General features: G+C 41.7%; 1 protein-coding gene across 27 annotated transcripts in view; it reads left to right on the top strand.

Moving 5' to 3' along the window:
- Positions 1 to 21,467, top strand: part of ARPP21 (cAMP regulated phosphoprotein 21) — a 290,359-nt gene that overhangs the window by 79,804 nt on the left and 189,088 nt on the right. For 17 of the 27 annotated variants that reach the window (XM_058830267.1, XM_058830256.1, XM_058830273.1 and 14 more), the window contains exon 1: positions 14,024 to 14,199. The exons of 1 other annotated variant lie outside the window; for it this stretch is intronic. The gene's annotated coding sequence lies outside the window, so the exon portion shown is untranslated. Of the gene's footprint in view, positions 1 to 14,022; positions 14,200 to 15,853; positions 16,173 to 21,467 lie in introns of those variants that run through there. 9 more of the 27 variants (XM_058830285.1, XM_058830282.1, XM_058830281.1 and 6 more) reach the window with 3 other exon arrangements.

The following is a 21,467-nucleotide window of genomic DNA, read 5'->3' as shown; positions in this document are numbered from 1 at the left end:
TGTCATGATTTTATCTATGTCTCCTGCTGCTCTCTGCTGTCTCACTTCTTAAGCAACAAGGATCAAATAGTGCCACTATTTTCAGGGACAAAATGTGTTTCACTCAGTGAAACACCTTAGCTGTTCCTGTGAACAAACAAGCAAACTAATGCAGCTAAAGTACTTGGGAATCACTTTGCCTTCCAGGAGAACATTCTCTAGCCTGCTTACTCTATTTTTCCAAGCCTGTAACTCTAAATGGGTTTCAAGGTTCTTTTATCACAGCTTTGTGATGATATGGACTGTACCTGTCATTCACAGGAAACAATTTGCTTAAGTCTCTTAGCATCTCCTGTGAAGCCAGAAAACCTTCTGGAGGCTTTTCTTCTCATGGAGAGTTGATGTCAATGCATGGAAAAAGAAAGCAAATTCCATTTTGTTGGAAGAGCACTGCTGTCCACACATTTTTGGTAAGAAATGCCATTTGATGAGTTCAGGTCAGGATTCCTGTCTGCTGTGCCAACCCTCCAACACAGGCACTGAGTCAGATGACATTGTCTTTACCTCATCCCCAGAAAATGATGCCTTCACCAAATGTCTGTATATATCCTGGTCTTTAGATGTAATTTGTCAATTTGGGAGTGCATGAGGGAGGGTTAATGATATATCCAGGAATATCACATTAATACAGATTATTTTGAATACTCTGTGTGTGTGTGAGAGTGTAAGACTGTGAGGATGGGGGTGACCCCTGTTGATGTCACTGAGAAGTTTTGGCATCAGAAAAGGGCATGAGGAAAGGTGGTGATCAGAGGTGGGACCCATTGAGTCAACCACAAAAACTGAGCTTAGTTGTGATTCTTAAGCTGATATCCATGGGTTTTAGATGCTAAAGAGATTGCAGCTGCTCATGGCTGATTTCAAAGAAGAGCATGACAAAAGTTTCAAGGTATCCAGCTAAAGATTGACACTGAGCATTGCTTGACATTTTGGAAATCAGGGGCTCCAGATGTCACCAGTGATTTTGCACATCTTAGAATGAGAGTGCACCTGAGTTGCACATCTGCCCTGTCAGCCCTGCAAAACCTCCAAAACTGTGGAGGATCTTGGGTTACAAATGGGTACAAAAACCTTTTGAATGAGTATTGTACTTGGTTGTGGCGCCCTGTTCAGATCCATAAACATTAGTCCCTGCCTGCAGTTTCGCAGCTTTGGAGCTTGTTCTTGTGAAAGAGCCTGCCCGTGGGCTCATCAAGTCTCAGAACCTCCCTCTCCAGCTCCTCCTGGTCCTGCCCACACTGGCCATCCACAGCACCAGGAGGAGGCAGCCTGAGAGAGACACACCAGGCACCATGAGCCCTGCTCTCACTTCCCTCTCACTCCCTCTTCCAGGCACAGCTGGTCAGGGTCCACCGGCTCCCTGAAGATGAGCATGGGACATGCCAGGTGCTCTCTCCACCATCATCCAGATAGGTCCTTTCCATTTTTCAACACTAGATTCTTTCTTTCCTCATTAGCTCTTTAGTTGCTATTTTTGCCAAGCCTGTATTTTTTTTTCCATGAGGGCTTAGGGGTTGGTTAGAAGGGATTAAGGCCCTTGAAGGGACATGGTAAAGGATCTGCGCAGTTTGCCAGCATAAAGCTTTTCGTCTCATTAAAATCACAGCTAAATCACAGGTGTGCTTTCTGTGAGAGAATGAATTTTCCTTCTTTTCTCCTTTCTCTGCCTGTGACAAAGGAGGCACTACTCCTGCTTTTCAGTGCCACTGTAGGATTTTTTTTCTTATTCATAACATTCCCCCTACCTCATTCCACACATCCCAGGGAGCGTCAGACCACCGCTATACCACTGCAGCTTCAAGTCATGCTGTTTCCTTCATCCTCCGCTGCCTGCCTGGCTGTGAAGGCATCCTAACAACTCCCACAGCCTCTGAGTGCAGCAGGACGGGCAGAGCTACTGGCAGAGCGTGCTTTCAGCTCTCGGTGCTGAAGTGGTTGACAGATGTTCGGAGGATTTCTTGTCTCTGGACCAGCACTTCATCTGTTCCAAGTTATTCAAAACACAAACAGTAGGTTGGCAGGAGTGAAATATGTTCAGAACCAGGATGTCAAAACAGAAATATATTTTTAAAAGACAAGTGTCAAAAAAAAAAAAAAAAAGGAAGGTATTCAAGCAGTTTATAGGAGGATGTACTTAAATAGTTGAGATTTTCTTCTTTTAACCCCTTGGGCTCCCTTCTGACATGCTATTCCACTATGTTTGTAGTGGCTTTCTTGCTTAAATGTTAACAAGGGCATTTAGGGTCCTAGGTCCCTGATTTGATGGTGGATGGATTTGCCACATTTACAAGGTGTTTGGACTACCAGCTAGCAACATAATTTGGGATTATCCTGTCAAGCGTACTGTTGTAAAATTGAAGTGAGATCCTGCAAATGCATTGAGTGGTACTGTTGAGCAGAGCGGTGGAGGAGACATTTAGTGAGAAAGAACATTATTCCAAAAAATAGGGAGGAGTAGAGCAGAGATAGAGAGGAGAGCATGGCAGAAGTAAAAGATGGCTAGAATTAAGCAAAGAGAGGCAGCTCTGCTTATTTCATTTCATAGTCAGTATAGAAAGAAGAGTTTCAGCGTCCTGTAGCATATACAGCCTGACTGCAGCCTCCTTTGGCTGCATGTGCATAGTAAGGCAGGGGTGGTAGCTGAAAGCAAAATGAATCAGCACCAGAGCCCTCTGAAAAGGGCTGTGCTTTTTTGGGTGAGTTACTGCCAACAGGGTGTTAGTAACTCCAGTCACAGGTAGAAAAAGATTCCTCTGCAAAAACAGTTCTAATTAAATTTGAGAGAAAGGAGAGGAAGCAAGAGTTTAAATAGGCAATGGAAACAAAGTCCAAAAACAGAAGACAAAAGTGAAATTATTTCAATTATGCTTGTTTAGTGTGGTGATTACTTCAGCAAAAGTCAGGAAAAAGAAATGTAAAAAAACCCAACAGTCCAAGAATATTGAAAGTTTTCGTGTCCTATCAAAATGATTTTTGGTCAGCTGCTTTGCTGGCTGTCCCCAGTTGTAGAAATAATTTTTTTCTTCAGCTATTGATGCTGTTCATGTGGGTATCATCCACATAATTTTCTGTTCTAGCTGTCATCAGGACAGAGTCACGCTGTAACATTACCCAATCTAATGACGATCTTTGACCTGCAAATTAATCTGTTGCTATGCTTTATTTTGAGAACACTTTTGATGGCAGTGGATGCTTGCTGTATTATTGCTGCTCATTGTCGTGACAATGTGCTTGGTAGGAACACTTTGGGGTTTTTAGAAGTTTTCTGTTCTCACTGAAAATCATACTGATGCTCTGGTATTCTCCATTTTTGTTGAGATTTGATGTGAAACTGAAAGCTCCAAATGCACGTGCGTGGTGGATTTATGAATTCTCGTTTTGAGCTTGCAGCACTTTTATTACCTTTATAACAGTGGACTGTGACTTAGTGCCCATTCCTTTTTCTTTCCAATAGACAGATGGCTGTGGGACTAGTTAAAAGTGAGGGGACTGCTTTGCTTTTTATATTTGTGCAATTCTGCTCACTTCAGCCCAGTGAACCTGACTGGTATTAATGCCAACTAAGAAATGAGCAAAATCTGCCTGCTTTCAGAAGATGTTTTACGCATTTTTTCTGCATCCTCTTTTTTTCTTTTATGTTAATGTAAGCAGATTTTGTGAATTCTTATTCATGAAGACAGCACATAGCCAGGGAAGGTACTGCATTTTTATCTGAAATGAAAATTATTATATTTACCCATGTTAGATTCATAATAAATGTCAGTTTTGATCTGCTTCTGTGCATTTGTGGGTGGACGATACTTAAACATTCATACTTAAAGCATTAAAACACTTTGCAAACTATTGTAGCCAAGGGCAATACGACACCTACCTATCTTGTGCAAGAATCATCGAGTGGGTGCGGAGAGGAAAGGACAGAAAAAGATAAAAAAGACAGCCTGGGAGATCTGTATTTCACATAATTTAATCCAAATGATGATATGCCTTTATTCTCTCTAACCCCTGGGCTGAAGGTGTAATTGCTTTCTGTCATTGGAGGCATTCTGGCTTGGTGTGCTGTAAATCTGAAGGAGAGATGATCTGTGACTGGCTATGCTGGGTGATCCTAGAAGTATCCTGCTGCCTCCAGCTGCTCCTGCTTGTGTTGGTGGATTGTTTTTGAGGCAGACCCAGCAGGCTGAAGTCTAGATCTGAGTCCAAGTATGGAGTATGAAGCCATAATGCTGGGCACGGGCTTTTGACGTGGTGAGTTAGAAGACATGTTTACTGTGTAAGGACACTTCAGAGACCTCTGATACAAAACCCCTGCTCTGCCATAGCCTGGGAACTGGGTGTGCTTTTAATTCCTGTCTTGATGGCCGGTAGAAAACAGCTGAAATGTCACAGCCTACACTTAAAAAGCATTCTGATTTGGGTTTTGTTTTTTCGCTATTCATTCATCTTTGTTTTAGGGAGACTTTATTTCAAATTGATTTTGTTATTAGTGGATCTGTTCAGAGGCAGTGCACCTGTTACATATATTGGGAACCTGACTCCTGACTTTAGCTGGTGCAAGTGACAGTGTTTTAAATTAAGCTGTCCTCCCAGCAACTATCTTTCTTTTCTTTATCTCCCCACCCCGATATAAATAACCAGGAAGCAGAAGGCAGGTAGTGTTATAAATTTTCAGGCTACACAATTGTCTCATGTTTTGCATTCTGTTCTCTTCCCCCATTATCATCCATTTTGAACTAAAAGTTCATCCATTTGTGGTTTTGCCATGAGAAGATGTCAAATAAATTGATATTGTAGCGTTTAAAAAGTATTAAAGAATACAAATATATATCAATACATTGATAATGCTCAGAAACTACAACTGTAGTGCTTTACTGACATTTAAAGACCAAGGGAAGTAAAGTCTAATATAGGGAAGAGTGATTATCTCTCACAGTGTCCAATTTAAAATCTGAGAGCTGGTTTTGCTCGCCAGTGGTCCCAGGATATATTACTCCTCTGTTTCCCTTATACATTAGGTGTTCCTCTAATATAGAGTTTGCTATTTGCTCCTAAAACGTCACTGTGTCATCCATCCCAGGTCTTCATGGTGGTTCTGCTAAACAGTTGCTGTCAGGAATTGTAATGAGATATGGTCCTCTTGCTTTCCTAAATGCTCAGCCAGAAACGCAAGGCACAGTGTCAGCCAGGCAGTCGAGGCAGCTGGCAGGGGCAGCATCCTCGGAGAGCCTGGCCACCTCTCGGGGTTTTTTTCATCATGGCATTTCAGGCTGCCTCACTCTATTCCACTCCCCTCTGGCTGGGGCTTTGCTGTATTTCTAGCGGCACCATAACAAGTGGAACTGGGTTTGCACTGCAGTTACTTTCTTAAACATGGCTCTGCTGTCATGCAGCGTACAAGGAGCAGGTCTGAGTTGCAGAAATGTGCTTATATCATACCTAGAGCTGTTGGCTCCACTGGGGCTGTGAGGGGATTGTGAGGGGCACTAACCACACACTTCTCCAGGCTGTCACATGCATGCAAAAAAGACTATTCCAGTTCTTCACGTCAGCCCTAAGTTTTTATCTTTATTCATTAAAACATGCAAGGGTGTGCTTCAGTTCAGCTCACAGAAATCTTGAAAGAGGCAGAGCAACATCTACTCCTGTCCAGACTATAATGGGCATATCTCATTCATGTCTCAAGTGCAAGAAGACTAAAAGTGGGTCAGGCCTCCTGTTGGCCTTAAAGGGTCCCTTTCCCTGACACATCAACTATATCAGTGTCCCAGTTCATAGAGGAAGGAGACTTTGGGGGAGAAGGTGGGTGGAGATTGCCTTTTGGTTTTTGTGTTTGGTTTTCTTTTTTTTTTTTTCTTTAATCCATAGTACTTTCTAAAATGTCTAGTCATGCACTAGGAAACAAAACCTTATCTGTGTTGCCAGTCTCCTCATCAATTTGTCTGAATGTTTCCCATTCTGTATAACCTTCAGACGTTATGGAGAACCCCACAGGCTGTATCCTGCTATCAGTTTTAGATCTGAACTCCCCTCCCATTGCCACTGAAATTTAGATGGGGGGAAAGGGGGGGGTGGGGGGGGGGTGTTTCATAAAAAGCAATGACACAGTATGGTCCATGATTTTGTTTTAACAAATCAGGCTGACTTGTCAGATAGGTTTCTACTGTTGTGAGCAGACAATGCAACACTTGTGTCTGATTTTTGGAACTATGGTGATAGAGACCAAAAGTGCTGTGATTGAAAGTACTCTGGCACTGGTCATCCTCTCTTCCCTTTTCACTCTTCTGAAAATCTTTAGAACTGCACTTTTGAGAGTCGCAATAAAAATAAAAAAATTGGCATCTACATAATTTAACAAATATTTTGGAATATTCTTTTGTGCATTGCCAATCTCAAAAAAATTATGTAGTGCTGTTGAGACAGCTCAGAAGATTTAGAAACTTATAACATCTGAGAGAACATGGTCATTAAACTACTCTTCATGTTTCTCCTTTTTCTTGTGGTTTCAGTGGTTAAATCTGCAGACGGGATTTTCATAGAAATAGTCACTGAGAAAACCAGCTTCAGCAGGAGGATGACAATAAACTTTATTATATTTATGCTGTCAGCTTCCAGGAGAATGCAGGACTATTTAAATAGATGGTCTGATTCCATGTAAGGAATCACTGGCCATGAGATATGAATACCAGAGTGACAGCAGTGATGTATTCCAGGCTGGACACTAATCAGGAGAATAATATGTGTTTGTCCAGTTAGGTGTTAGTCTTGCTAGTTAAGATGATTAGTGACAGATATAGATAGGGATAGGGCAATGACTTTTTATCCACTATAACAAATCAGTCTAAAAATAAACATATGACAGAATAAACACCATGAATCGGGGAAACGAGTTTTTTTCAGAGAGATAAGAATGTCTTATTTTATCCAAAACTGGAGGAAGTCATGCTAATGAGTGGGAGATGATTGTGATATATCAGAAACAGGGATTGGAGTTAGTACTAATCTTTCTATGCTCTGGTTTTTGCTTGAAAAAGCTTTCTAAGAGGGGAACTTGGTGGTAGAATATGAGTTAGCCTTGGTAAGTGATGCTAAGGATGGAATTGGCAACAGAATAGGATGAGCCTCACATAATTTGGGGGTGGAAGGGGGAGCTTGAGTGAGTGAAATATAATTATGGCTTTCCTGGCTGGTAAATGCTGCCTTGAAGTTGCTCTCCTCCCTGTATTGTGAAGACATTTTCAGTACAGCTGGAAATGTGTTGCTAATCAACACGCAAATGTGAACACTATGAATATAAAACCATCGGCATATTTTAGGAGAAAATATAAAGGCTTTTCATCTGGAGCATATTTGTACTTGCTAATGGCTTCTGACAGTGATAAACTTGTGGGCAGTGTCATTTCACAAATGAGAGGTTAAAATTCTGAAGGATTTCTCCAAACATGGACCCAGGGTCTTTTTAAGGCTCCTGTCAATGAAAAAGTCTATAATAGTCTAACTTGCCATCCAAACATGGACTTATTCATTTCATTGCAGATCTTCATTTTCTTCTTCTTAGAACTGAGAATTAAAAACAAAAAAAAAAAAAGAAAATTGGGATATTTCAAGAAAACACATCTTTCTTATAAAGACAGGAATTGCTGTACTAGCCATTACAACTAATCTAGTCAACCACCTTTAATATGCTCCTGATGCCCTGCTTCATTTGTGACAGCCAGCAATTCAAGGTGGGTGTTGGAAATTAAAGTAGTCTTTCAGAGCTAGACCCCCAAACTGGAGATAGATGCCATTTCACCTGTATGTTCTGCCAAATGATCCATGATGAGCAGAGGCACCACCTCTGCAGTGGAACCTTCTTTTTTGCTACTTTGCTAGACTTCAGTGTCACCTTGCCGCTCATGATTTACAGAAACTCATTCTGTGTTACCAAAACTGGAGGCTATTGCAGTATGTGGACGTCTGAAGAGCAATTGGAGATATATGTATTCCTTTTTTTAGTGTTGTTTTCCAGACCATGTTCTTTTAGGGTGAGACAGAAAAGTCTCAACATTCCCCCAAATCATCTTTGAAACCACTCAAATGTGTTTTTCCAAGAGATGGAGAATTAACTAGGATTGAACTAGGCTTGGCTTGAGGTATTTTTTTATCTAAGATAGAATAGCCTTTTTTTACATGTTCCCTTGTGTCAAGAATACCTGTAAGTAAATGCAAAAAAAAAAAAAAGACAGTTAAGTGCACTCAGACAATGATGACACAATCTTGTTTCCTACCAGGCATGTTTCAGATGTACCTTTTCTAGTTAATCTCTAATCATTAGTGTCCCATCCTTTGACAATCTGGCTTTGCTAGCAGCTTGTATTGGTCAAGTGTTGAGGCCAGCATCTTGCACTGAGCTTGTTCTCTCTGCTCCCTCTGCTCATCTCTGCTTCCTCTTCAGATGGTGCAGTTCAACACACTTCTTCCTCCTTCTGGTAAGGCTGCAGCACTCACTAAATCCAGGTCCAAATGATAATCTGGGATAGCATCACAGTACCCATAGGTAGTTAAACCAAGTGGTCTTTCCCAAAACCTCTGCCACAGCAGCCAGCCTGCTGTTTTGCTGGGTGAGCTGCTTTGTGAATGGGCTGGTGCAGAGCAGGCAGGCTGGATGCAGGCGGGGTGTGTGCGTGTGCACAGGAACATCCACTCAGGCACCTGCAAGGGGGTTTCTGTGTCCTGATCTCTGATTATGAGGAATTTTTAATTCTGCTTCTTGCTTCAGCTAGGCTCTTGCATCATCCAGGGGCATTTTTGGATATCTCCTTAATGCCAAGCTGCCATCTGATTTATTTTTTTTTTAAATGATTTTTAATCTTTTCTGTTTGGGGGAAAAACAAGCTGTGTTCGAGCACTACTTCATATCTCTAAAAATAAAAGTTGGCTTTCTAAGTGCACAGCATACTCCCTCTCTTTCTGCCTCTCCAGCTCCCCCCACTTCCCTCTCGCTGCTTCTTTCTGCTGGAGAGACTGGGAGGGGGTCATTCTTGGCAACCACTGAAGATGGATTCTAAGTGGTGCACAAGTGCACACATAGCAATTTGGCACACAGCAGGGGCTGGGGGCGGGAGGCATTTTGGATTTGTCAGCTCATCGGCACAGCTAGGTTCTTGTCAAACAGCAGAAGTTGCACAAGTCCCTGGTGGCTGAGATGCAATTGGTGAAGCTGTGTTGGTCTGGAAAAGCAAAGATGTGAGGTCACAGGATCATTTTCTTTCTCATGCTGCAGCACAGTTGACAAATTAGCTCATAATCCAGCATTTCTTCCTCAATTCCCATTCCCTTTCCTGTCTTGTGTGCCCCAAATTTTATGTCAGTTCTGATATCTATTCTTTGCCTCTGTATATTCATTTCCCTGTCTTTATGTATCAGCAATTCTTTTAATTTGGATTCTATGACTGGCTAGGAAATTTTAGAGACTTTATTGTGGTCAGCACAAGCTTGTGCCCAGGAAAGATTTTTGTTAGACCCAGGGATTTTTAAAAGGTGATACACCTACCAAGGGAGTTACACAAGCTGCTGCAAAGCAGTACCCAATACAGGGCTAAATCAGGGGTTGTTTTTGCCAATAGTGCTGCTGCCACTGATGTGCTATTGATGGCCTGTCAAGAAGCATATAAAAATTGAAAGTGTATTACGTTCCTGGTCTAGGAGCTGAATATAGTCTGCATATCATGACACAGATTTTCTTTGATGAGATGCCTCACACTTTCCTAAACTCATTTTCTGAGTTAAATTATTTTTTTCACTGTATTTTTGCATGACTCAGAGATGCCTTTTCTATTTGTGCTTGCAAGCAAAAAGTATTGGAGCTTTTTACGTCTGTGCTGTTTGGGAGAAGTGCTTTCATCTGCAGGTAAATATACAGTGTAGTTTTGGATATGCTTGACTTCCTTCCATGACTCTGTCAGTTGCTTCAATTCATGGAATCAGAATTTCTTTAAGATATCTCAGTGACAGGTAATTCATATAACTGTGTGTATTAGGTTCCTGCCTTGACCTCTGCTGCTGTAGATGTTGAGTCCTAATGAAGGGAGTAGGAGGATGCTGGCAGATCTCTGTTTTTGTGCGCTCACAGTCCTACCCCCAATGCAGCACTACACTCTAATATGGTGAGGGGCTGCTTCTCTGTGCAACAAACTCCTCAGAAGATATTTTAGAAAACATTAAGCCAATCTGTCACATAAGGCTTGGCCTGGAGTTAATCTTGGAGCAACCAGATGATCAATCCGTCCTTCCCCAGTGTGGTAGAGACTGCCTAATTACAGAATTCTGTAGGAATGGGGCTAGGATGTTCTGGAAATCTCACTTCAGGAGCAGTGCGGAGTAGCTGCTGCTCAGCCTTATCTCCCACAACACAGCCCTGCACATCACACAGACTATTCTGCACACTGGATGTGTATTGCTATTTTTCAGATGAACTGATATACTTAAAAAACCGAAACAGAATGAAAATTTAATTATTATTAAAAACCAAAGATAAGAGTAGATCCAGATCTATGTGCATCAAAACATCCAAATTTTTGTTTGGGTAATTAAAGGGTGGTTGACAGAGTTCAAAATTAAGCCACTAGTCTAGTGATCAAGGCATTCTGCCAAGTTAAAGTCCTGTTGCAGAAATATGTGAATATTCCCTTGTATATACAGAGTAGCTGGAAACTTGCATATTGTTTTTACGTTATAAGAATTTATTCTACCTATTCCACTAAAATAGCAACAGTTTTAAATTGCAAACGTCTCCCCCAGAGTGCTTTGTAGCTTTAGCTGGGTGCGTAGTTTCTTGTAGATGGGGAAAGGGACATAATTTATTTCTTTCATATACCCTGTAACAGCTCTAACCACCAGGTGTTTTGAAAAAAAAAAAATAAAAATATAAAGCTATGGCTTTGGTTGGCCTAATCTTCAATATAACCTACAGATTCAGCTCTTCAGTTTTGCTGTGACAAAGTACAAATGAGTAAATTCAATAGCAGATATTTGGAACAGTTGTATTGAAAACTAGAGGCATCTACACAACAAGGCAGAAGCCGAGTGTTTCTTTTGAGCATCCAGCTCTTGTGGATCTGACTGTATCTATTCTTGTCCTCTCATACTGCTGGGAGTGCATTTAACAACACAAGGGTTGGAGGGGCTGGACTAAAAAAATCTTTTATTCTCGTTATTGTAATTTTGATTTTTCTGATAATGCATAGCAAGCTAGGTCAAAAACATCATGGGAAACCATACACTCATTACAAGTTCTATGATACCATAAAAAACAAAATCAACATAAACATGAGAAAACTCGATAGGAGGATAAAATCTCTTGTGGGAATTGCATGCAGGCATACCCAGCCCCAACACTAGCCTCCTGCCAGCACCTGAGCAGCTTGTTTTGTGTTGTAAGGGCTTGTGCAGTATTGAGTGATGACACCAGCTGTGCTCAGGTTCTTGAATTACAGCTCAAAGGGTGGTGGCCATCAGGGCCTGCAGGAATGATTGGCTTGCTGCTAGACTGAAAGGCAGAGGGTTAGGAGCTGGGGCTGAGGAAGAAATAAGTAGTTTCCCGAGTCTCTCTTTTACTATAACTCTCTTGCAGAATATGGCTTTGCATGTCAAATTTTTGTTCTGATATGCTTACCTTCTAGTGGTATGTGCTGGCACCTTGTCCTGTATGCAATAGAGGCTTGAAGGAGACAGTTCATTCCAATGCCCTCGGAGGTGAGATAGTCTCGTCTCCTACCTGCACTCAAGCTTTGCATCTAGATTTGGTTTTCATTTAGCTTGAATTATTTGTGATGAGAATTCTAGCTGAGGACACACATTTCCTGAAATGGATATACTACACATGCCTCAGCCACAAAGTTCCCTCACTAAACTGATGTCTGGTGCTTTCCTCTTTTAAGGAAAGCTGTAATTTTCTTCCATAGTAAGCTTAATGCCTTTGACAGAAACTGAACAAAGCAAAGACCAATTTAAGTAATTTGTTTATATAGGTGGCTGCACATAGTCACTTAACAGCTTGTGTCAGATAAAGACAAAGCAGACTTCCCATGTTCCAGTTTGGCATGCATTGTAAGGACTGGAAGAGTGGATCTGAATCCACATTCCTTAAGAGAAATGTTCCTTTCTCTAGCAGGCTGGTTTATGTAGCTTTCATCACCTGACATCTTTTCTCTGAAGGGCTGTAAAATGCCAAGAAAATTTTCCAAATCTAGCAATAATGATATTTGAAAGATGTATTTTTTTTTTCTATTTAAGATTTAAAGATAGATTTTCTGCTTAAATTGAAATATGTTTAAACTGAACTGCTTGAATGATTAATCAGGGAATGAATAGACATTATTTGGCTATTTCAGTCTGGCGAGCCAATCTTGATTTGGTCAGCTAAGCAGGGAACAATACAGCTAGCAGTGATGGAGGAACCTGCCCAGATCTTGGCCAGGTTTATACATTACTATCAAAAGACAGACTTGGCTGTGGAAATTAATCAAGTTTCTTCTCTCCAGGGATCAAAGAGGTTACTCAGAGGATGCAGGAGAAATGTAGGGATTCAGCTGTGTCACATTTTCTCTCTAATTGAGCTGTCTAGGGAGCCTCCCACATTTTGCAGAAGTGGAAACATCCAGTTTCATTTTATCTCTCTCAGACTGCAGCCACTCTCTTCTGTGGAAGCCAAGGTCACACTAGGTATACTTTTGGTGTTTGTCCCTTTAATTCTCCTACAGTTTCACAAATGCTTCTGGAGTATTTTTAAATTTTAGCTTATAATCACTTTTTTTTCCCTTTTTTTTAAAGGCACCATCTGGTCCCTGATATGGTTTAAAATAACAATCTAGCCAGGATACAACCAGCAGAAGGACTTTACACCTTTCACAACCCAGTCTGAGAGCTTCCCCACCTATATTTCTCCACACACACTGTCACCATCAGATCACGTTCCCTCCAGAGAGGTCTTGCAGAAAGCAGGGTCTTGCAGCTCTTGCTTTCCATCCCTTTCATCAAACATAGTCATTTTATGGCAACAAAATGGATGCACTAGAGAAGCTTATAGCTAGGAATGTGGGAGGTCTGCTGTAAACAGCTCAGTCAGAGAATTTGTAGTTGGAGCTCACTTTTGCATTTAAGCTGCCCTCTGGTGCTTACCACTTCTGCAGTGCATGCCTTCATCATGTGCCCTGGTGCCTGGAGACACCTGCAATATCCAGGGAGAAGAGGGAATCGAGCATTGCAAAATATTCCTCTAAAGAAAAAAAAAAAAAATGGCCCCATTCTGTGGGTGTTTTATTTTAAGCAGGACATTAACATGCTATGTTATCATTGCAGGTTATGCTGGGCAGGAATTTTTTTATTTTGGTTTTGATTTTTATGCGTCACAGCGTAGTTTATTTTATCTTCTTGCTGCGTGCAACAGCACTGTCATGGTGCTTTCCCAGTAGCCTCAAATCAAAGCATGCCACTAAGCAGGGCGATCGTGTGACTGTCACCCCTGGCACAGCTGAGGCTCAACCTGGTGTTTCTCCTCTGGCTGTTGAGGACCCGAGGTTGTCAGTGCCAAGGTAGCACAAACAATAAATACGAATGTACCTTTTCCTAATTACAGACAGCAGTTCTAAAGGGACCTAAGCCACTGCTGGAGACAAAAGCGGGCTAATGTAATGAATGGGAAAGGACCGTGAACAGCTCTGGGGCTTCTGCGTAGGTTATCTGTATATCGGGATATCCACTGGTCTTTTTGGTTTGTTTTCCTATTAACTAAAAGCAAAGCTGAACAACTATTTCCCTGCAAGTTGCTCTGTGCCTGAATGACGCTGTGTCCTCGTTGCACTCCGCTGCTGCTGGCAGCACTGGTGGCTAATATTAGCCACACAGCTGATTGTCCCGGTCGGTGCAACAGGTGCGGCACGGCCGCCGTGCTGGAATCCTGCCCGGACCGATGCCGGTGCTGGCACAAGCCTTCCCATTATATCAGGAAGGGCCATGTCCCGTCTCCACGATGCCCCGGCACCCCAGGCTGGCCCCAGCTGTCTGTGGGACGTGGAGCAGGGCCACAAGCGCCCAGGGAGGCTGCTGAGGGAGAAGCGAGCCGTGATTCCTCCGGAGTGGGAAGACGGGAGATTCCTGGATGGGATTTACAGCTGTGTCTGTGGGGTAAGGAGAAGGTTCCTGCAGAGCCCCAGGCCCCGTGGTTTTGTGGCATTGCTCTTAGAGGGGGGAAACACAAACAAATAAGTACTAAAATCAAGTGTCAGCACTCTGAAATGAGCAAATATGGGTTGCATTTGTTCATCGTGTTGGCCGTAGTTTCTTTACAGCACAGTACTTTGGGTTTACATTAATTTTAATTGGCACTCTCTAATTTTAGAATGCTCCTGTGAAAAGTTACTTTCAATTCCAGTGGTGATTAAATGGTGATGATGTGTTTTTGATAATAAACATGGGACAGATATTGAAAAAGAAATCAAAAGCACTGCCTGCACTTCTGGGCCAGGGGGGAAGAAGTGCTATTGCTCTGTTCTAAAATTATCTGATCTGTCTGCTATGGCATGGCATCTTAAGGTCTCCCATCTCTTTTTTTTTAATATTTCTTTCTTTTTTTTTTTTTTTTTTTTTCCTTCTTAACACCCCTTTTTTCCTTTATTTTCTTAAACCATATTAGCATCTTTTGGTAAAAACAACAAAATATCTAGGTGGTGTTTACGTAGCCTAAATGTTGGAGAGAGGAAGGGGGAGCCGGAAGACTTGCAAGGTTTTACAGGATCACTTCTAGCATCCTGTTCCCTTGAAGTGACCCCTCTCCATCGACTGTGTGAAGACAGGCAGGGCTCTCAGGCAGGTCGGAAGGGATCTGTGTGCCACAGCGTGTCCCGTGTGTGCTGGTGCTGTGACTGCGGGCATGCTCAGGGACGGAGCCAGGAAGGCTTGCTTAGGGACTTGAGCAGGCTCTGGCTGCAGTGTGGCAGTCTGCTGTGTGCTGGAAAACAGATACTGCTGCTGCTTCTAAATCAAGGAAAAAAGCAAAAACAAAAGAGGGGCTCATCTCTAAATTCAGCGATTTCTTCTCTGAATTGGTCCACAACCCAGGGCAGTAGGTCAGCCTGAAGTAATGTTTCTGGAGAGTTAGATTTATGCAAGGGACTGAAATCAGTGGGAATCTCTCCCTTGACTATGGTAGGTTTTGGGTCAGCACAGTCCTCACTATTTCTATTTCTATATATGTGTAGCTGTGAAACAAGTTTTTTGGGAGTTGTGGAAAAAATAAACACTATCTGAGCCAAATGAGTACAATAGGGAACTGATGAGAAAGGTCCAACTTCATAAGTGTTAGGTGTCTCTATGCATAGCCTAGGTTTAAGTTCCTTCCAGGAGAGGTTTTTTAATTGAAGCCATTAAAATCTGGACATTGTTTTAGCATGAAAGACAGAAAATGTCATTTCTTAGTGCTGCATGTGGGGTTGTGCCTCAGAGGAGGTTCCTTGCTGTGGGAAGCACAACGCCTTAGTGGATTGTGAAATCCTTCCTGGGCCAGTGCCGCTGGCTGAGGACACTGCTACTGTAACACTACTGCTGTCCTGCAGCTCCTGACCTCTCCACAGGCAGCACTGCGCCGGGGGTTTGACGTGGTTGTTTGGCAATGAGGACACTATGTAAACTATGACAGTCCCGCAAATCTCACAGTGCCTTGACTCAAGCTTCCAGCAAAACCTTTCTCCAGCTCCCTCTCTATTTCCCAACACCCACCCACACTGGTTTCTATTCCTCTTGATGCGTGAAGCAGAATTTGCTGCACCTCACACTAGAGCTTCAGCCATGCCTGAGCAGGAGCTCCCACAGGGATGGGCCAGCACCGAGGGCTGGTGTTGTGCTGAAGGGACACGTGCCAAGGCACAGGGAAGATACATGACTATCTCCCTTTGAAAGGCATTTATTTGTGACTTTGAAAGTGCCTCTATGAGCAGCTCACAGAGAAGCCATTTGCAAATTTGATGCCAGTTTTTAAGTGCAAGAGGAAAGTGGGTTTTGCTGCCGCTAAAATCGGTAGCTCCGAGTCCCTCAGGAGAGGTGCAGCAGTCTGCATCGCTGGAGAGCCAGATCTGCCACCTCGCAAAAGATCTTGTGTCCAGGTAGGAAAGCATAAATGAACATGTGAACCTCCAGCAGTGCTGGGTGCAGAACAGCACGTTACTAAAAATGTTATTTGTTTTGTAACACGTTATGATAAAACACTCAGAGTAACAAAAGTCTGAGAAGAATAAAATTGTTTATCCTACTTTGTACACAAATTTGTGATCTTGGAGAGAAATTAGAGGGCATATCCAAGTAAATTTTACAATTAACCTTTTATAACCAAGCAAGCCATTAATGTATCTAGAATTTTTTTTCTATATATTTTTAATTAAAATTATGCATCGTTTTCATAGGAAACTAACATTGTGGGTTTATGGGCTCCTGTATTACATTATGTAGTATATCATTATCATAACTTACCCTCCCATCATGCTATTAATTTCTTGGAAATTAAGCTTGTAATTTTACTACACCATATTACAAGAAAATCCAGTTAAATTTAGAAGCATTGTGGGAATCCTCTCTTGTAATGTAGATGCATTACCTGGTCAGATTTATTTTAATTTGCTGTTAAGGAAGTAGAAGAATATACTCTAATAACATACACATCTAGGTAGTGAGGAAAACAATCCTTTGTACCTTTTACTATTATAAACATCTGCCTTTTCCTATGCCTTAGGAGTGTATACACATATGAGAATATAATTTCTATGATATAAAGACCATGTGCTAACTACTCAAAAAATTGACCTTGTTAGGGTCCTTACAGCACTGTTGGTGAAGCTGATGATAGCCAAGCATGCAAGCAAGGTATCCCTTGGTCATAGACCGGCAATCTTGTACTTCTGTGAATTTATAAAGGATCACTTCCTCCTTCTTCTGGCACAGAAAATGTGATGATGGCCTGTTCCCTCCTCACTGAGGTCTAGAGACAAAGATTAAGGGAGAAAGGATGTTTGGCAGAGCAGCTGGGGAGAGAAGACTGAGACATTTTTTACTAGATGCTCTCCAGAACAAAGACAACATGCAGACAGGTTTGTCTACAGCTATAATTGTGTATTATTGAGAAAATCTCACCTCCTAAAAATCAAAAGAGAAAAGGGAAATTACTGGAAATACAGAAAAAGGATGCACGAACAATCTTACTGGAGGCTGCAGAGGTACATCAGTGGAACTACATAACCCATTCCTTGGGGAGTTCTGAGCAGGACATACCCCCGTGGACCTGAGTCTGTTGCTGTCCTGCTCTTGCCTGACTTGTTATTGACAAGCTTCACTAGAAAACTAGGGTAACGTTAACATGTTCTCACTAATCATGATTACATTTAGATGTCTTTGTCTAGTTATGTTTTTCCCCTGTTACTTTCCTGGCAAGTTCAGCCACTTCTCCCTTGCTACTATGACAGCAACTGCATCCTTATTTACTCCTTCATCTCTTCCCTGCAGCAATTAAGAAAGGTTAGGTGGAAATCTGTGTATCCCTAGGCTAAAGACATCCATATGTGTGCATGCAGGAGAGAGCAGGGAGGCACCACAATTTTTCACAGGGAAAGAAACCTGCATAAATTTCTCCTTAAAAAAAGAAGGAGGTGAGTTGTTCATGAAGCATGCAGGCAGGTTGGCTTCTCCTATGTTAATAAGAGGTTATAGGAAAGGCTCATAAAGGAGATGCCCACTCAGTCCTTAGCAACATGCTGGCTACTCCAGGCAGGTCAAGTGTTAATGGAAGAATGACGAAATGGAAAACAGCAGCAGCCCAGGCCCCTGGCCCCCGCAATGGTGGATCACTGTGCAGTACAAAGGCCCAGAGCAGGAGCAGGGCAGGTGACTGCCAGTGATGGATGATGTTGAGCCCCCAGAGAGAAACGATATAATAAATGGTTGGCCTGACACAGTAGGAAATGTTTGCATAGTGAAGTGACGGGTAATAAATAAGATTATGTTGCTATAGGTCCTTCAGGCAATGCTGGTGCAAAAATAGTTTCTGATTTTCTTTCTCTAAGGAAAAAAGGTACAGAAGCAAGGACTGCTATTTGTAATAGCCAGGCATGAATAAAACCATGTTTGCTGCATACAGTCAGTGTAATCTAAGGCTGATGCAGATCCAAGCCAAGTGTTGCTGTAGTTGTAGGTTCTCAGTTGTCATAGTTAAGGTTACAAAACAACTTCCCTCGCAGCTTGTCTAATGTCACTGTCTAGAGCTGAGGCCACACCACTGTATCCATGGTTAAAACATCGTCTTGCACTTGTTATCAGGGCTGCCACTACGACTGGAACAATCAGACAGCTTGCCCTAGGCATTGACTCATTATATGTGATACATGATAATACATAGAGGGATACAGACTCCACTTCTCACCTGAAATTTCCAGGTGTTATGGTTTATTATTTACAATAGCTTTTTTTCTGTTTGGGTTTTGCTTGTTTGATTGGCAAGTTTTTTGGTACAAATTTTCCTCTCTTGTTAATTTTTATTTGAATAGCAAAAATAGACCTCTATTACTTCTGCTGCAGTGGTCTATTAGGTAAGTTCTCCATGTTAATTTTTGCTAGGTAGATAAATACTACCTGGATGCATCATTACCAATTAATAAATACTTTGATTATGAGATCTATTCATTGCTTTAGCTGTCTGGAAGGGATTATTCAAAAAACATTTCTTGTTTTGTTTTTTTTTAAAGAGTAGGAGTGGGGGGGGACTACATTGGTTATATTTTTAACATTTTGAGCTAGCCCTCAACTCCCTGAAACCAGTGAAACAAAGTTCCCTGTCTTTTATTTTTCCTTATAAACAACTAAGGAAAGCATAAGAAAGAAATTTTATGTTGAACTTTTCTTTTCTTTTAGTATGCATCTGAGGGTTAGTGAGGGGCAAGGGAATGAGAGTACTGAAATTATCTACCTAGCTGCAATGTTTAAGGTCCTGTATGATGCATTTCAGAATACTTTCTCTGGGGAATTTTAGAGGCTTTCTTCCCCTCGAGAATCCTACTTCATGCAGTGTCAGCTATCCCGCTGTCCATAATTAAAGGACATCCATCCTGCAGGAAAAAATAAACTCATTAAAAATTCAATTTTACACCACTGAGTTCTAGTTTCCAAAGACTACCCTGTTGAAACAATGAGGTTTTGTGGCCCACTGATAATTAGTGAATAAGGACCAGAAGAGCATTTGAGATCCCCTCCCAGATGTGGTGCTGGTGGCTACAGAGGGTCTTCTAGGACTGTTCAAGAGACTGGGAATTTAGAAAATCAGGACTGAAGTTTTTTCATGTGTTTGTAATTTTAGAAGCTTTGTCATTTCAATGCCTTCCTGTGCACCTGATTTCATATCTCCTGTTTTTCTCATCCATGATAAGTGTTTCTGGGACTTAGGACTTGGCAGGGAGAGAGGACTATTTTGGAATAGGCATGTAGTGACCTATGATTTGACTTACAATATTAGTCAAAGACCCAACAGTTGCTGCATAGACCTAGGGAGTGCCAGCATTTGGAAAGTGAGATCTGAAAAAAAAATAAAAAAATCATTTTTTCCTGAACCTATCCCTTAACGATGGTAACTCAAAGTGCCCAGATAGATTCTTGCTCTTTCCTGTGCTTCTGCAGTACACTAAGCCCAAGTTAACTGGATTTTAGGATTACTTACTGTTCAGTACAGCATTGACACCATGGAATTATAAAGCAGGACTTTCCAGCCACTCGAGTATACAATATTAAATCCTGCAGTATAGTTTCCATAGTATTGCATTACCTTCTCTCCTCATTAATCCAATGCTCCCTAAACCCTGAATTTTTAATGAACAAATAATTGTTCTATTACAGATAACTCTAATAGGGTCAAACCTATTTGGTAAAAAAGACTACATGGTTTTACATAGGTGAAAAATAGGGGTGGAGGGGAAATATGCGTGTGGGGAGTTGATAATTATATACAACACAGATTGGTTCCAACATCATATTTATCTTAATTATAAGAATATGCTTGAGAGATAAAGTTTCCCTAGAAGACAGCTAACTAACAACAGTGGTCTTATCTGGCTGCTCTTTTTACTTGTAGATTTCACATTTTACAGAATAGTTGTCCGCACGGTTATCCCCACGTTACAGATGAGGCATCCAATTTCTTTTAAATAAGAAAAAGTTAGAGGGCAGCACCTGTTGCCAGCCATGCTGTGTCCTCTTTGACTTTCCAAGGAACACTTTTGCAGCCACCCATGACACTGCTGCCCACTGCAGGCTCCCAACAGCACACGCATGTCTGGAGGTGGGATTTCCCCTTCTGCTGACACTGCAGTAATGAGCTGAAGCAAGACATTATTCCCAGGCCTGTGGGGACATTGTTAATGCCAATGACTAAGTAAAACTTATTTTTTGTGACAAGGTGATACTTGTGTATTCTGCCAGACCTTAAGCTGTTAAACAAGAAAATCTCTACAGATTTTCCTATTTTACATAGGAAATAAATACTGGAGGGGAAAAGAAGAATCAATATTTTCAAACTGGGAATGTATGCTTGTCAGGCTTCTGAGAGAGATTCTGGAAAAAATACAGTCTCACATAATAATTAAGGTTGAGGAATTTTGCCTTGAAATTAGAATCTGTTTCCCTTTTCACTCTTCCAGACATTGGGAATATAAAAGCAATGTCAAGTCAGTAAGTTTCAGAAGGGCAGGGAGCTGAGCTGTTCATTACCTTCCCAACTGCTTGTCAAGGCCTCAACAACACCCTGAATTTAAACCCCTGGTGGTTGTGTGAGAAGACAACATGTGGAGGGGCAAGAGCTGTTGCTTTGGTTGGCGTTGGTTGGCTGTGATGGTGGTGTTGGCAGGAGACAATGCCAAGCTTCAGGCCCCATCTTGCTGAGATGAGCAAACAGGCATGAACGCTCTCGCTGGCTTCATTGTGGCCCAGGCAAATGCAACCATAGTCCTTTGGTAAGCCAGAGTGCCGAAAGGTGAGAAGCACAGCTGAAATGAGTCTTCAGAGAAGGATTTGTTTGAGTAAGCTTATATTAGAAGTCCCTCAGGAAAGCTCAGGAGTCGTCTGTGGATGTTTGAGCTGTGTTTGATTACAGGAGAGAAAGGAGATGTTGGTGTAGACCCTTATTTTCTTTTGCTAGGCCAGGAGATGAAGCGGGGCCCTGAGAAACTTTAATATTTCAACAACATGCTGTTGGAGCCTAAACTCACATTCCAGGATCATACAGCATATTTGGATTATTAATACTTTTATTTCTACTTTTGTAGCATTATTTACACTTTACAAGCATTATTCTTGAAAAATTGCAGAAGAGATTTGTTTGCCTGTTTTACAGGATGGATAAACAACTTCCCCAGGCAGGCTGATCACCG

This window comes from Poecile atricapillus, chromosome 2 (assembly GCF_030490865.1).
Source record: "Poecile atricapillus isolate bPoeAtr1 chromosome 2, bPoeAtr1.hap1, whole genome shotgun sequence".
Classification (NCBI taxonomy): Eukaryota; Metazoa; Chordata; class Aves; order Passeriformes; family Paridae; genus Poecile; species Poecile atricapillus.
This window is presented reverse-complemented; position numbering and strand designations above follow the sequence as displayed.